The sequence below is a fragment of the Nelusetta ayraudi genome, unplaced genomic scaffold (assembly GCF_046127955.1).
Source record: "Nelusetta ayraudi isolate G7.1 ecotype Tasmania unplaced genomic scaffold, CSIRO-AGI_Nayr_v1 ptg000042l, whole genome shotgun sequence".
Lineage (NCBI taxonomy): Eukaryota > Metazoa > Chordata > Actinopteri > Tetraodontiformes > Monacanthidae > Nelusetta > Nelusetta ayraudi.
The window spans coordinates 16,242,966-16,255,814 of NW_027466092.1; the positions used below are offsets into that span (position 1 = coordinate 16,242,966).

At 44.1% G+C, this 12,849-nt stretch overlaps 1 protein-coding gene across 1 annotated transcript in view; it reads left to right on the forward strand.

The window, feature by feature from the left end:
- Positions 1–4,726: 4,726 nt before the first annotated feature.
- tbkbp1 (TBK1 binding protein 1) overlaps positions 4,727–12,849 on the forward strand; it is a 51,609-nt gene continuing 43,486 nt past the window's right edge. The window contains exon 1 of the mRNA XM_076034887.1: positions 4,727–5,258. The gene's annotated coding sequence lies outside the window, so the exon portion shown is untranslated. The remainder of the gene's footprint in view (positions 5,259–12,849) is intronic.

The window sequence follows — 12,849 nt, forward strand, 5'->3', positions numbered from 1 at the left end:
CAATAGAACACGCCATGGGTGATGTTTGGGTGCTCCGGATTTTGGATTTCCTTCCCAGACTGCAAATTATGTAACGTTTAGCTAACGAACAACAGAAACTCTGTGATAAAGCTTTAAAAAACGGCCCGATGTGACCCAGTTATTCACTGATACTGTCCCTTTTACAAAGTGAACCGGAATTAAGTCATTTCAGAAGAAACGGTTGTATCTCGGTTTGTCTTTTCTTTTTTAACTTTCATGAGAAAAATCCCTGCAGCGTTTAGATTTATATTTTTATTCAACGCATGGTTTAATAAACCATGCGTTTATTAAACCTATAAACATCCTATTTATTCCATCTCCAAATGAAGAAAATAACTACATTGGAAACAAATAATTACGAGAATTAAAGAAGACATTAGCGATATTCGCTGTGATTTTATTATGATAGTTATAATGTTAAAACAGTCAGGCACATGCTCTTCAGAGGAGACTGACTCTGACCCTGAATGAAGCAGAACCACATGAGGGTTTTAACTTCTCCTTTTCGTCCTATCATTTTAAATGCAGGTGACAAAGAAACAGCATCACAATTGACTTGAATGTGAACTATCATTGTACCTCACGGCCGTGTTTTTACTTCAGGGACCTTAGTCCATTTTTCCACCCTCACCAGGATGGTGACCTGGCCAGACGGCACTTGCTATGTGTTTTCATCCTGGTCTCCTGCTGGGCACGTTCCAACTCTATGAATGATTCCCTGGAAGCTGGCCACCCCTCTTCTGAATAGAAATGCCTTTGTCAGGGAACAGAGCGTCCCGGTCAAATCTGCCGTTACGTAAGCATCGACTGTGTGAGCGCGGTTGGGATTGTCCTCATAAAGCCCGTCCAGACTTGCATCTGCACCCAAACATTCGTTCACACCTTCAGTGGGTGGACAACCGTGACAGTAAACCAGTAGTTTGATGGCAATAAATCTGAAAAAAGGAAAGACAGCGCGTTTAGGTTGCATCATTTACTGCAAGACAAACTCAAAACAAGTCTTAAGTCTTGTTTTTATCACAATGCCAATTGGAATTCTCAATTGTTTTCACATGCTCTCCTAGCTGACACATTTCCTGAAACGCAGCTTTTTTGTGGGACAAAGCTTGAAACACTGAACTTGAAAATCAACACTCAACTGTCAGTTGCCCTCAGCAAAAGGTGTTTTCTGAATACTGATACAAGTTAATGAGCACAATGTGCCAACACCCTTCTATCCAAAGTAGTGTTTTCTTTGGATCATCCACAAAGAATTTGTTTCATGACAGACGCAAGTCTGCCTGTTTATGCAAAATGATGCTCAGAGACACAACTAACTAATCAGAATTAACGGCTTTCTTCAGAATAGGGGTAAACGAATTTAAAAAAAGAAAAACATGCTTTTGGGACTATTCTTTGTGTCGTTTCAACCACATTCCCATGACCTAATGCTTCATTAACCTCCCAAAGGGAAACAAACAAGTGATAGATGGTGGTGTGTTTCTCATTCAACCCAGTGTTGTTGTTTTTTATGATTTATTTTGGAATCTCTTTCATAATAAATACTTTCCCCTTGTTCTCATGGTTTGTTCTGCTACAGTAACCAATAATTCAAGTCATGATGATACATCACATAATGAGGATACATCCCTATGAAAGATGAGTTAAAAAAGATTTTAGTTATAATGATTTTGAAAGAACTGATATATTTTATTTGGTTCATTAGTGATTAATCGAAATGAAAGAATACTCCTCTCAACAATCTTCTTTAAAGCACTGAAGCTAATGCACCTTGATGTGTTAGACAGATCTTCTCTGTGATGGAAGAGTGTCATCTGTGTAATCTGTGACATTTGTTCCAAATTATGTTGGAATTGTTTGTTCTTGTGAGAGATTAAAACTGTCACGAAGTCAGATGGTCAGCATCATGGCACTGCACTCCAGTCCCAGTCACCAAACTGCCCACCAAAGCCCCAGGCTTAACTAGATGGCGAGGGAAACAGAGTCAACCCCAGACAGTTCGGGCAAAGGTCCAGTGAGCTTGGAGGCATGGGGAGAGTCCTCCAGAACCCATTTCATATAGTTTTTCTTTTTCATTTAAAGTTATGGTTTGGGAATACTTTAAACCAATAATAATCAAAATTCAGGGACAGCCAAAACTTATTATTTTATTTTATTTGAAGTTAAATGATCCATGATTAAGAGCCGACACAACACTTTTAATAAAAAGTTTAGATTCTATTTTAGCACAACAACAGTGATTTTTTTTTTTTTTTTTTAGGATTTGAAAGAAAAATATTATATCTAATAGCACCGTAGTAATACATTTTCTTGGTGTTTGTACCAAACATCAAGCTGTTCTTATTTTGGATTTTGGAGATCTGTCCTGTGCTTAAGTGGTCAATAGGTGGGCGGAGGGTGACGCAGCCCCCCCCCCCCCCCCCCCCCCCCCGCTGGGTACTTTTCCATGCTGTACATTCCAGCCAGTGGACAGCTCCCGTTTCCATCAGTCAACAAACTAACAGGCAGGTCAAACTCAAACATTCAGGGGAGAGAGTTGTAACTGGATCGTAATAAACTCTGAGTGGAAATTTCCTCTCCCTGCAGGCCAAATGGGGCCGCACACATGCAGGATTGCTTCAGTCAGGGGAGTCATTTCAATACCAATAGAGTTGCTAAAAGGGATGACAAGATAATAGACCCTTCAGACAGACAAAAGCTTGAATGAATAAATAATTTTTTACCAAAAAGTCGAGCGCAAAATCTTTTTAATAAAATGTGTGATGATTCATCCAGAGGCTTGCCGAATAATCAGTATTCACACAGTGTTTAATTCCTATTCGTGATTAAGATCAGAGATGACAGTCTACTAATCAAGCATTGCAAGTAGGTTTTTAGACTGCTTCCTTCATTATAATTTAAAATAAAACTTCAGTCAATTTGAGCAAAGGCCAGAGATTACTGCTAAAAAAAATTTTTTTGGGGGGGGGCTTTATTTCCCCTTTCAGCGCTGGATCAGGTATGAGTCTCTACTGACAGACAATGAATCAATCAGTGAGTTCATCACAGCACGAACAAAAAAGCCAATGCTTTTCGTGTGCAGAACTGTGTTACGTAAGAAAACACCCACAAGTACGTTATTATAATGAGGTATGGGCCCAGTGTCATAGTGATGGCTTGTTGCCTTGCTGCACACACACACACACACACAAGAAAAATCAATGGTATTGCTGTAATTAGATGCAGTACTGAGCAGTGCACACCTTCCCTACCAGTGAAGAATCATATAAGCCACGATTGAAAAAAATAAATAAATAAAAAAGTCTCCAGAACGAATTTGCCCAGAAGACGTTCCAATTTGTCGCAAAACATTTTTTTAGGCCAAAACAATCAGCTGGAGCCTCTTCGACATCTCAGACTGGAGCAAGCTCAGCTAGTTAGTGTGGAACCTGCTATATGCACAAGTCTGTGGATTTCCTGTGGGTATAATAATTGTTGGTGCAAAATTCAAGTTGTCAACAAAGCCATTAATATCAAGTTATGGTTAACATTTAATTTGGATGAATTTTTCATTTAAATACTTATATTATACATGACAAAATATGTTTCCTCTGTTTTAGCTTTCCCAACACATCGATGAACTCCACTAAATCTCGAAGGAACAAGGACATTTTTGAAAAGAAGGATGCCATGTATTTATTTATTTATTTATTTATTGTGGGGGGTGCTTATACATCTAAAAAAATATATACTGGGTCCAAACCAAGTCAGTGTAAGCAACAGCACCAAAAAGGAGGAAATAGCACATTGACGAAATAGGGGTCTCAACTTCGAGCTGCTGTAATAAAAGGTGTCTCATAAATACAAAAGCTAAGAAACCAAATTAATCCACGTATTATACAGTACATGACAGACACAAGGGATTCCCAGAGACAAGGACTATTTATACAAGAGAGCAGGGAAAACAGGTGAAAACAAGCAGGGGCAGGGCAGACAACGTAATATAGGTGAAAATCAGTTGGAAAACTAAGACAGGAAGAAAAACAAGACAAGACAAACTATTAAAATAAAACAGGAAGTGACAAAACACTCAACACTTACAGTTGTTTTACAGAGATCACACTTGTAAATCAAATTACAACAGCTGGATTGTTTTTTTTTTTTTATAGCTTCAACAAAGCAAATTATTTAAAATGAATGTGACAAACACAGCAATCTACCATGGCACTGAACTATAGACAACACAGAGGTGGCTTTTGCTCTGTTTAAGTCGAAGAATAAGTGGCAACAAGTTTTATCAATTCAAGAATGAGCCTGTATGTGCTGACTTATTTTGAAAATAGGGCTGATTTAAATGTTGTAACTGTGTGAACTGTGAAAGGACATTAACAGACCCAAACTGTGGGATTCGGTGCTTTAATAAGGGAGGAAAAAGTGGGGCATCGACCCGAATTGAGGTCAAATCCATGAATGAGTGAGGAGCTGAATGTTTCCTTGTCCGGACACTTTATTCGTGCACAGGCTGCGGAACAGAAGGTGTGAGGAGTCCTAGTGCATGTAGGCAGCAGCCTTTGGTGGAGCCATGTGGCTTTAAATGTAAGCTGTGGAATTGTTTGCATTCGGGCTATAAATACACCCTCGGTCCCGCCGCCTTCTCATTCCCTCCTGTACGGCCGCTCTGCACATTTCTGACGGAATACAACTAAAAACAAAACGAAATAATGACAAAAATACAACAACAACAACAACTAAACTCAATTTAATTTCCGTGCAGATTGCTGATTGGTGCCGCGTTGCCTTCGAATGTGCACAGTGACTCAGGCGCCCCGCGCACACACACGCACACGCACGCATACAAAAGCTCTCGTTGGAAGAAGGAGAGACTGACGCTTCTATTCCCGCGACATCATCATCATCATCATCATCATCATCATCATCATCCCACACTGGTGGTGGTGGTGGTGGTGAGGCTGCACGGTGGGTGCGCGCTGTGACGCTCAGCAGTGCCGCGCAGTATAGCGGCTACTGGAGGCGTGCTCGTTCGTGCCACGGCTACAGGAGGCGTGCTCGTCCGTAGCACGGGGGAACAGGAGGAGCAGCAGCAGCAGCAGCAACATCAGCAGCAGCAGCAGCAGCGCAGCGGAGGCCACACGGTGACCGGGAGGAGCGCCTTTCTTTTCCGCGAGAGGGATGCTCTGCTCCCCGCCTGCCAGCATCCAGAGCCATGACGTCCACACAGCATCGATCCACGGCAATGCGTGAGTTAGCCATCGCCCTCCAACAACGCTGTCTCTCCCGTGTAATTTCAAATATGTGACGCACACGGCGTGCCAGGGATGGAACTGCGACGCGTGTTCCGTCGCAGCGGCATCTTCGCATCCCCCCAAATTGTGCACACACACATTGGAGATCTCTGTGTGTGTTTAGTGTGCGGTGGTCACGGCTGTCCGCGGCGCTTTCGCAACATCAGCACCGCGCCGCTGTGGCCGCGGGCAGGCAGGCACCAACTTGTTCCCAGTACTGATGGAGTGTAGTCGACATCTGTCCACTCGACCTGATTTCTGTCGTTTCTACATGTCCTCCACCGGCCGAGACTCCCAAGTTACGTGGACGGCGCACTAGAGAGACAGCGCTTAAAAAAAATAATAATCATAAAAATAATAGTGGGTAAACGTGCTGTTTGCACATTAATCCAAAAAAAAAAAAAAAAAAAGAAAGAAACTGAAAAAAAAAATCACTAGAACGATCAGTGTTTCAACTGGGGCCATAGTACAAACTGAATGACTGGTATAGATGAGTGTGAGTCTAACGGTCAAGTTTCAAGTCTCCAAAGTGCATCTCAATGCAAATTCTTCATCCACCTTTCCATTCGATTTAAACCCAGCAGCTGAAACGCACTCCCTTCGGCTCACCTTTCTGTAAGCTTAACAACAGGCAGCAGCCAGGATAGCAGTCCTGCTTTTTAGTGAGCTGCATCCATCAGTGTACAAAAGTGTTCCAATCTAGCAGATTCATGACCAGGTGTGAGCTTGTCCTGCCAAAACGCCAGTACTAGCGATCATATCCATTTGTAGTGACTTTGCATCCTTCCTAGATATTTTACTTAATGTATGAGGAGGTTGACAGAGAATAAGAGGTCCATGCACTGTTGAAAGTGGAATGCATGGAGGAGTGACTTTCCGTGGATGTGTGTAAAAAAAGAAAGAAAGAAAGGCAGAAATTGCCTCTAAGCAGCCTGAGATGAGACATTGGTGGAAGCAGTTATGAACCTGGGGGGAGCGACTTGTTGGTCACCATTTCTGCTGCATCCTGACTGGTCAGTGGGGTCGACTTCAAATTTCTGCCTCTGGATTTTTTGCACTACAATCTCCGTTAAGCACGAGTTCATCTGAAGCACGGCAGCCCACCCTGCTGCTCATCGCCCACTGCCTGGCCCGTCTGTCCGAGGGTGGGAATCTAAAGAAGTGAATCACAGCTGAAAGCCCACCTGCTAATCAGTCACACAGGCGCTGCGCTTCTCCGGAGCATCTCATTGGTATGTTTTTCAGCATCTCTGCTCTCGTTAATCATGTTTTCGCTCCCCTGCTCTCGGATTGCAGCGCGTAGCTTGAAGCCCGCGCTGTATTGCGCTTTGTTGTGTGTTAGCGATTCCTGTCGATGCTGTGTTGTTCGGGTTTCTTTTCCCTGATATGCTGTGATGTGAGGTCAGAGTGCATCCCCTAATCTCATTCTCATGAGAAAACAAGCAACCCCCCACCCCACCCCCGGTAGGCTTTGAAAATGAGTTGGTTTCTGCAGCCTTGGATAAAATGCGTTCTTCTGTGAGGAATCTTGTTCTGCTTAATTTTGATTGATGGCAGCAAGCCACAGAACATTTCACAGCTCCAGCAGGTTTGTTTTTTTTGTCGACAGCGAGGACGTTCCAAGACACGCTTGTCAAGTGTTCATTGAATTTTTGTCATTTTCAAATTCTGACCTTTCAGCCGCTTATAGCTCTTGCAAAGTCCTGTGTGAGCCTGTGTTTTGTTGTAAGCGTGTGTGAGGCTGGAAGACTGGCTGGCACCTTTGACTAAGTGCCTGTTGAACCCAATTAACTTGCAGTAGAACATGTGAATCACAGATGAAATGTTCTGATCTTATTCAGTGTCATGGATAATGACGCTGCTTGTACTGCAGACACTCAGGCCACCATTCAAATACGATTTTTTTCAGGAACCTTTGACAGAATTCTGCCTCTTTATTTGAGAAAAATATGATCCCACAAGGAAGTTGAGATTTAAAGAGGTATCCATCCTGAAAAGCACCAATCTGATTTTTTTTTTTTAATGAAAAACTGGGCCAACCAATGTCTTTGAGTAAAAAGAGCTTCAGCGAGTGATAATTTGTGTTAGGAACTGCATTGATAATGGTACTAAAAGCTTGATTTTCTCCTCTCTGTCTTTGTTTTAACAAGAGTTTAGTTGAACACTGGACCTGACATGGTGCCATGTTAAGTTTTGCCCCTTTAAACCAATAAGAACATCACCATTCCAGGAATAGCCATATTTTGTCTCAAATATACTATCATTAAAATAATAATATGGTATCAAAGACTAGACATGTTTTCTTTACCGCACAATTTATTGGGCATGGCAACAGAGATAGAGCAATTAAAACCTGATTTTACAGCATGTTTTTATTTTTTTTAAACTGCAGCACGGCATTAATTACTCTCCATACCGGCTCTTCAGCTTGATGATGCTGTAGTTTCCACTGAGCACCTGAGAATATGAGGTAATTTATCTTGCTGGCGATGGTGTCACTGGTGGGCAGCAGACTTAACAGATTCACACACACACATATTGGGGAAGTTTCTTGCCTAGGAACAGTACTGATATTATTCACACCCAGCTAATTTATGCTAAAGCTATTCCATTTGCCACCAAAGTTGCTCTGAGGTTCATATCCAATGCTTCCTGCCCCAGGATCCCCTCCTTCTGTCAATCCACACACTCAAACTATTATTCTGTCCATGAACATTAAAGGTTTATATAATCTACTTACAGACTGAAGCACCCAGTGCAGATCTGGAGAGGTCCTGGTGGTGAGATGGCTGATGGAATATTCAAAGACTGCTTTGAAGGGTCACAAGGAGTAATGGAAAGAGGGGAGACTGAGAGCAGTGGGAGGGAACAATGCCCCCCTGTGCTCCTGCCTCTATTGTACATTAGGTTTTTTTTTCCGATCATGGGAAATTGTGATTGTGAATAAGTTAAGAGATTGCAATTCAAGGTCCAAGTGTCTGGAATCTGCAAAATTAGAGAAACGGCACACAGATGAAATTTAGTGCAAAGACGGGAAATCATTTCCAGGAAGATGCTAAGCCATCACGATTAGTGACTAAGTGTTAATTATATTTTATACAGTGAGAACCCCCTAAAAAAATCCAATTAACTAAAAAACAAAAGCATGTCCTCAAGCTCAGTAGCAATGGTGCGAAGAGAATTAAAGTATCTTGATAAGTCCATGTAATAGATTTTAGTCTGAGGGCAAAGCAGTTTAATGTGCACATATTGTCCACTCAGCAGGGGTCAAACTTGAGTCATCTGGACACAGAATGACAGATTATTGATTTTATCCACAGGACTTTTCTTTTCTAAACTGAAACAAGAATATTTTTAGGCACAAATTGAGCGACAGTGTGTAACCTAGTTTGCAGATGTTACACCGACATTTTACCTACAGTTGCTTATCTTCAGCTCCTCAAGTTTAAAGGAAGCATCTAATTTTCTCCAGCACCTAAGGTTGAAGTCATATGCTTATGCAGCTCATTGGTTAGCCTAAACTGTTGGCTTTTGTTGGCTTTTCAAAAGATGTTTTGCCACATTGAATTTGCAGAAATAATTTACACTATTCTCTTGTAGGCCTTTGTTGGAAACAAACGTGTATCTCCTCTGTGTTCATGGAAGAAGAGTTTGTGGGAGACTTCAAAGTCTTGTGAGCAAGATCTCTTAAATCCCTCATTGCGATATTGTTGCTGCGCTGCCTCCTTTTATTTGTAGAGCAGAGGAAGGTTGGGCTGCTGTGGGTCTTCTGGAAAGGGACCAGCTGCCTCGTGTGGTCTTTGATTTCGTATTTTGGAGTGCAGACCACAGGTTCACTCTCTTAGCTATAGTCAAAGCTCTATCTCGCTGGCAAAGATAACTCTGAGATGCGAGGAGCAAATAGAGCAGACAACCTTGGCGTATATGAGACAGCTCAAAAAACGCTGGTCACGCACTTGCAGGAATAATAGAAAAACACGAAAAAAACAATTGCCTCAGTCTTTGTGACGAAGAGCTCTGAAGAGCGCACAAAGCAGGCAGGTCCTGAATAGGTGTGCGTCTTTTCCTCTGGTTGTGTCTTCGTATTGATTGCCTTTGAAGTCTCTGTATTCCCTCCTTACTTCTCCCTCTGCTTTCTTTCTTTCCCCCATGCTTTTTTTCTTCTTTTTTTTTTTTACACCAGAGATGCCTGTGGGCCAGGGCAGCGTCCGCTGATCCTCTCCTTTCTCTTCAGAGTCGGAGCTCTGGCATCGCGATGAGTCACTCTGCTGTATCCTTGTCAGCAAAGCGACGCCTCACCTTTCTTCAAACTCTGCAAACAAGGTTCTTCCATCCTCCTCCCACTGCCCCCTCCTCCCTCCTCCCTCCCTCCCGTGCTGCCTGGCTCCGCTGTTCCAAGGCAACCGCCGCTGCCGGGAGAAGAAAACTAGTGATTTCGCAGCTTCCCATTTTTATTGGCTGCGAGCCTTCCAACGCTCGGCACCAATCAGAGGGTGACGCGCCGCGCTGCCGCGGTCACGCCGCAAATTGTTGTTTTTCTTTGGAGGACACCTGGTTGCTAAGTAGACCGACGGAATGTGATGTAACCGCGGAGTAATGTGACAACTCACTCCCGCTGCCCACTCGAGGCACTTTGCCGAGCGCCGAGGCACAACGTGGAGTAATCAGCCCGCCGTGTGTGTGAGTCGTGTGCGGCTGCAAGTGCCCATGTGACAGGAGAGGCGCTAAGAGTTATAGTAAAAACACAGGGAAACAGAGCCGGGGGAGGGGCCGTCCTCTCCGTCAACACGCTCCCTGGGGATTCGCGCTTTTTTTTTCGTATCTCGGAAGATGAAAAAAAAAAAAAGGTTACCCACTTGCTCTTCGCTCATTATTGAACTTTCTGTGGTCTCGCTGGTGGACCTAAAAATATCCGCTCACGCTCTAAGAGGAGGCCCTTTCTTCCGCCCCCCAAACCCCTGGCGAAAATATCTCCTTGTTGACATTTTCGAGAGAAACTGTGTTTCCTGTTTCGATGATGCCCCCGGTGACATTATCCCACGCTGCTTTTGTGAGCGGAGACAGAAAATTGGAGTTGAGTCACGTCTGTCGGACAATGGAGGCAAAACCAGGAGACCTGGGAGGGAACGGAGAATAATTTGATCTGAAAGATAATCTGCCTGCTTGGCGCAGCCCATTGATTTCCAATAAATGTGCTAATAAATATCGTCGGCAAGCGAGGGAGTGACAAGTGAGGCATTGTCTGTTGTGCCTCCTGCTTTTGTGTTGTAAGTTGATGTAAGTTTGTCTTCCATAGGAAGAACGACGTTGGCAGATTTGGCACCTCTGGGTCCAAGATGGTGGAGCTGGCGCTCTCGTGTTAAAGTAGACATCCAGGTGTCCTTTTCAATTTGGCTTCTGTATGTGAACGGCTGCCCGGAGCAGCAGGTGGCAGGACGCATGCGCTCTGCTTGGAAGGCAGGACAGTAAAAACATGGGTCGTGATTTTTAGGATGAGTGTTAAAATGGGTGCCAGTCTGGTTCCTGTGGGCCTTTCTACATCCATGCTGATCTCCTGGGATGGTGATCCGTGACGGAGGGAGGATGGCAGGTGGGGGTCGACGTCTTTCACGTTCAGTTTACAACCCTGCAAATGTGAACTCTGGCGTTGTGCTGGATTTTTGATGAGCTTGTGTTCAACCTGATCAAATTAACTGTAGTACTTAGGTGTGACGGCCTCAAAAACCCTCAAAAAGTTCTTGTTTGTCTGGATGAGAAGCCGACAGGCTGATTATCAGAAGGGCTTGACCTTTTTATTTTAAAAAAAGAGCAAAAAATCGCTCAGCTCATTCAACCAGATTTTTTTCTGCCTTATTGAGAAACGACCAAAAATCCTCCTAGGATGTGTGCAGGCACCACTTTGTTTCCAACAGGGAAGCTCTCAGTGGCGTCACTGCCTGCGTGGGCTGCCCTGCACAGCCAATAACCAGATGAACCGTACACAGAGGACGGGACGCAATTAATTTGCACTTCTTGCTGCCGATCGATACCTTCGATACGGATGATTCAGAAGGCCCCCCCGTCTCTGCTCTCTTCGCTTCCTCACACTGGGCTGGAAATGTCTTATGTAACATCCATTCTCCTCCCTTTTCCCTCCCCCGTCACCTGTGGCCGCTGCACTTTTATTACGAGGATTCAGCCACGGCACCAATGAGCGTAAACAAGGTCCGGGAATGAAGCAGAGCAGGCAGGCGAGCCATTTGATTGGCCCCCGCGTGGTGCCAAAAGACCTCCTCATGCTTCTGTGATTCCACTGAGGATGAGCAGAGAGAGGGAGCAAGAAAGAGAGAGATGGAGAGAAAAGAGTGCTACATGCGGTTCGAGATAAACAAGAAGCTGGAGCCCCTCAACCGTCTGTGATCGCTGTATCCGTAATGGCGCTGGACACACCGGTGTGTGAAGTGTACGGTGACACGTGAAGTGCACACAGGTTCAGCGCACAGATGGGTCCCGCTGTCGATTCGTCTGACTGGCCCGATCACTCTCACACGCTGAGAGTTCTCACTCCCTCCTGCCTGCTCCCTGCTAACCTTTTCTGCGTTGCTGCGTCTTGATGTGTTTTTATTGAGTGTGTCACATCTTAAACGTGCGTCACAAACACCCCAGTTCCTACAGCTATTAATGGTTTTAATTCCCTGAGGAGGAGCTGCTTGCGACTTCCAGCTTATTAAATTTCAGGAAAACCGATTTCTGTCACGCACAGAACTGGCGGCGTCAGCTCAAGAGCAAAAAGTGACACAGCGCCCCCTATGTGTGTTGTTTGTTTACCGACCCGCTCCTTTGCAGCCATGGTGATGCTAAGTTAATGCATGAGCGCACACACAGTCGTCCCTCTCTTCTTTCCTACCAGCTGTAATGTTCTTGATCATTACAATACTGTTGATTCTATGATGTTTTGTTTCAGGGTTGTATTCTATTCGATTCTATGTCCTTGTATCATGCCATTTATCTTCATCAAACCCCAATATTTCAGTAGAACTCGCGTGGTCACATGGTATCATATATCTACGGTGGCCAACAAAGGGTCACACAATACAACTGTCTAATGCGCCTTATTTGGCGACAACAGCTGCAGGTATAGAAATGATGCAAATTTACAAGCACAAACACAAGTCTAAACAAGGTACCAAAAGAGGATTATGGTGCTAACGAAACAAATGCGCTGCAAGACATAAAAACATATACTTAATCATCAAATGCGCTGCAAACAGAGAAGCCATGACAAAACACAATGGATGCAAACCGAGAAAACACATGCAAATGAAAAAAAACGCTGCATAAACCAGTCACTACAAGGGAAGTGCTCCAAACCTGCAGGGGGCGCTCTTAGTGGAACAGCTCAATGGACTGACGTCAGCGGGAAAGTACGGCTTAGCACAATAATGTGACTTTTAGTTGAGTATATTTTACGTCAGTTTCTGCTAAAACTTTCTAGTCAGCTGTTCTCGGTCTGCCTGTGCGTCTCTCCATTGAGCTGTTCTGCTGAGAGCGCCCCCTGCAGGTTTGG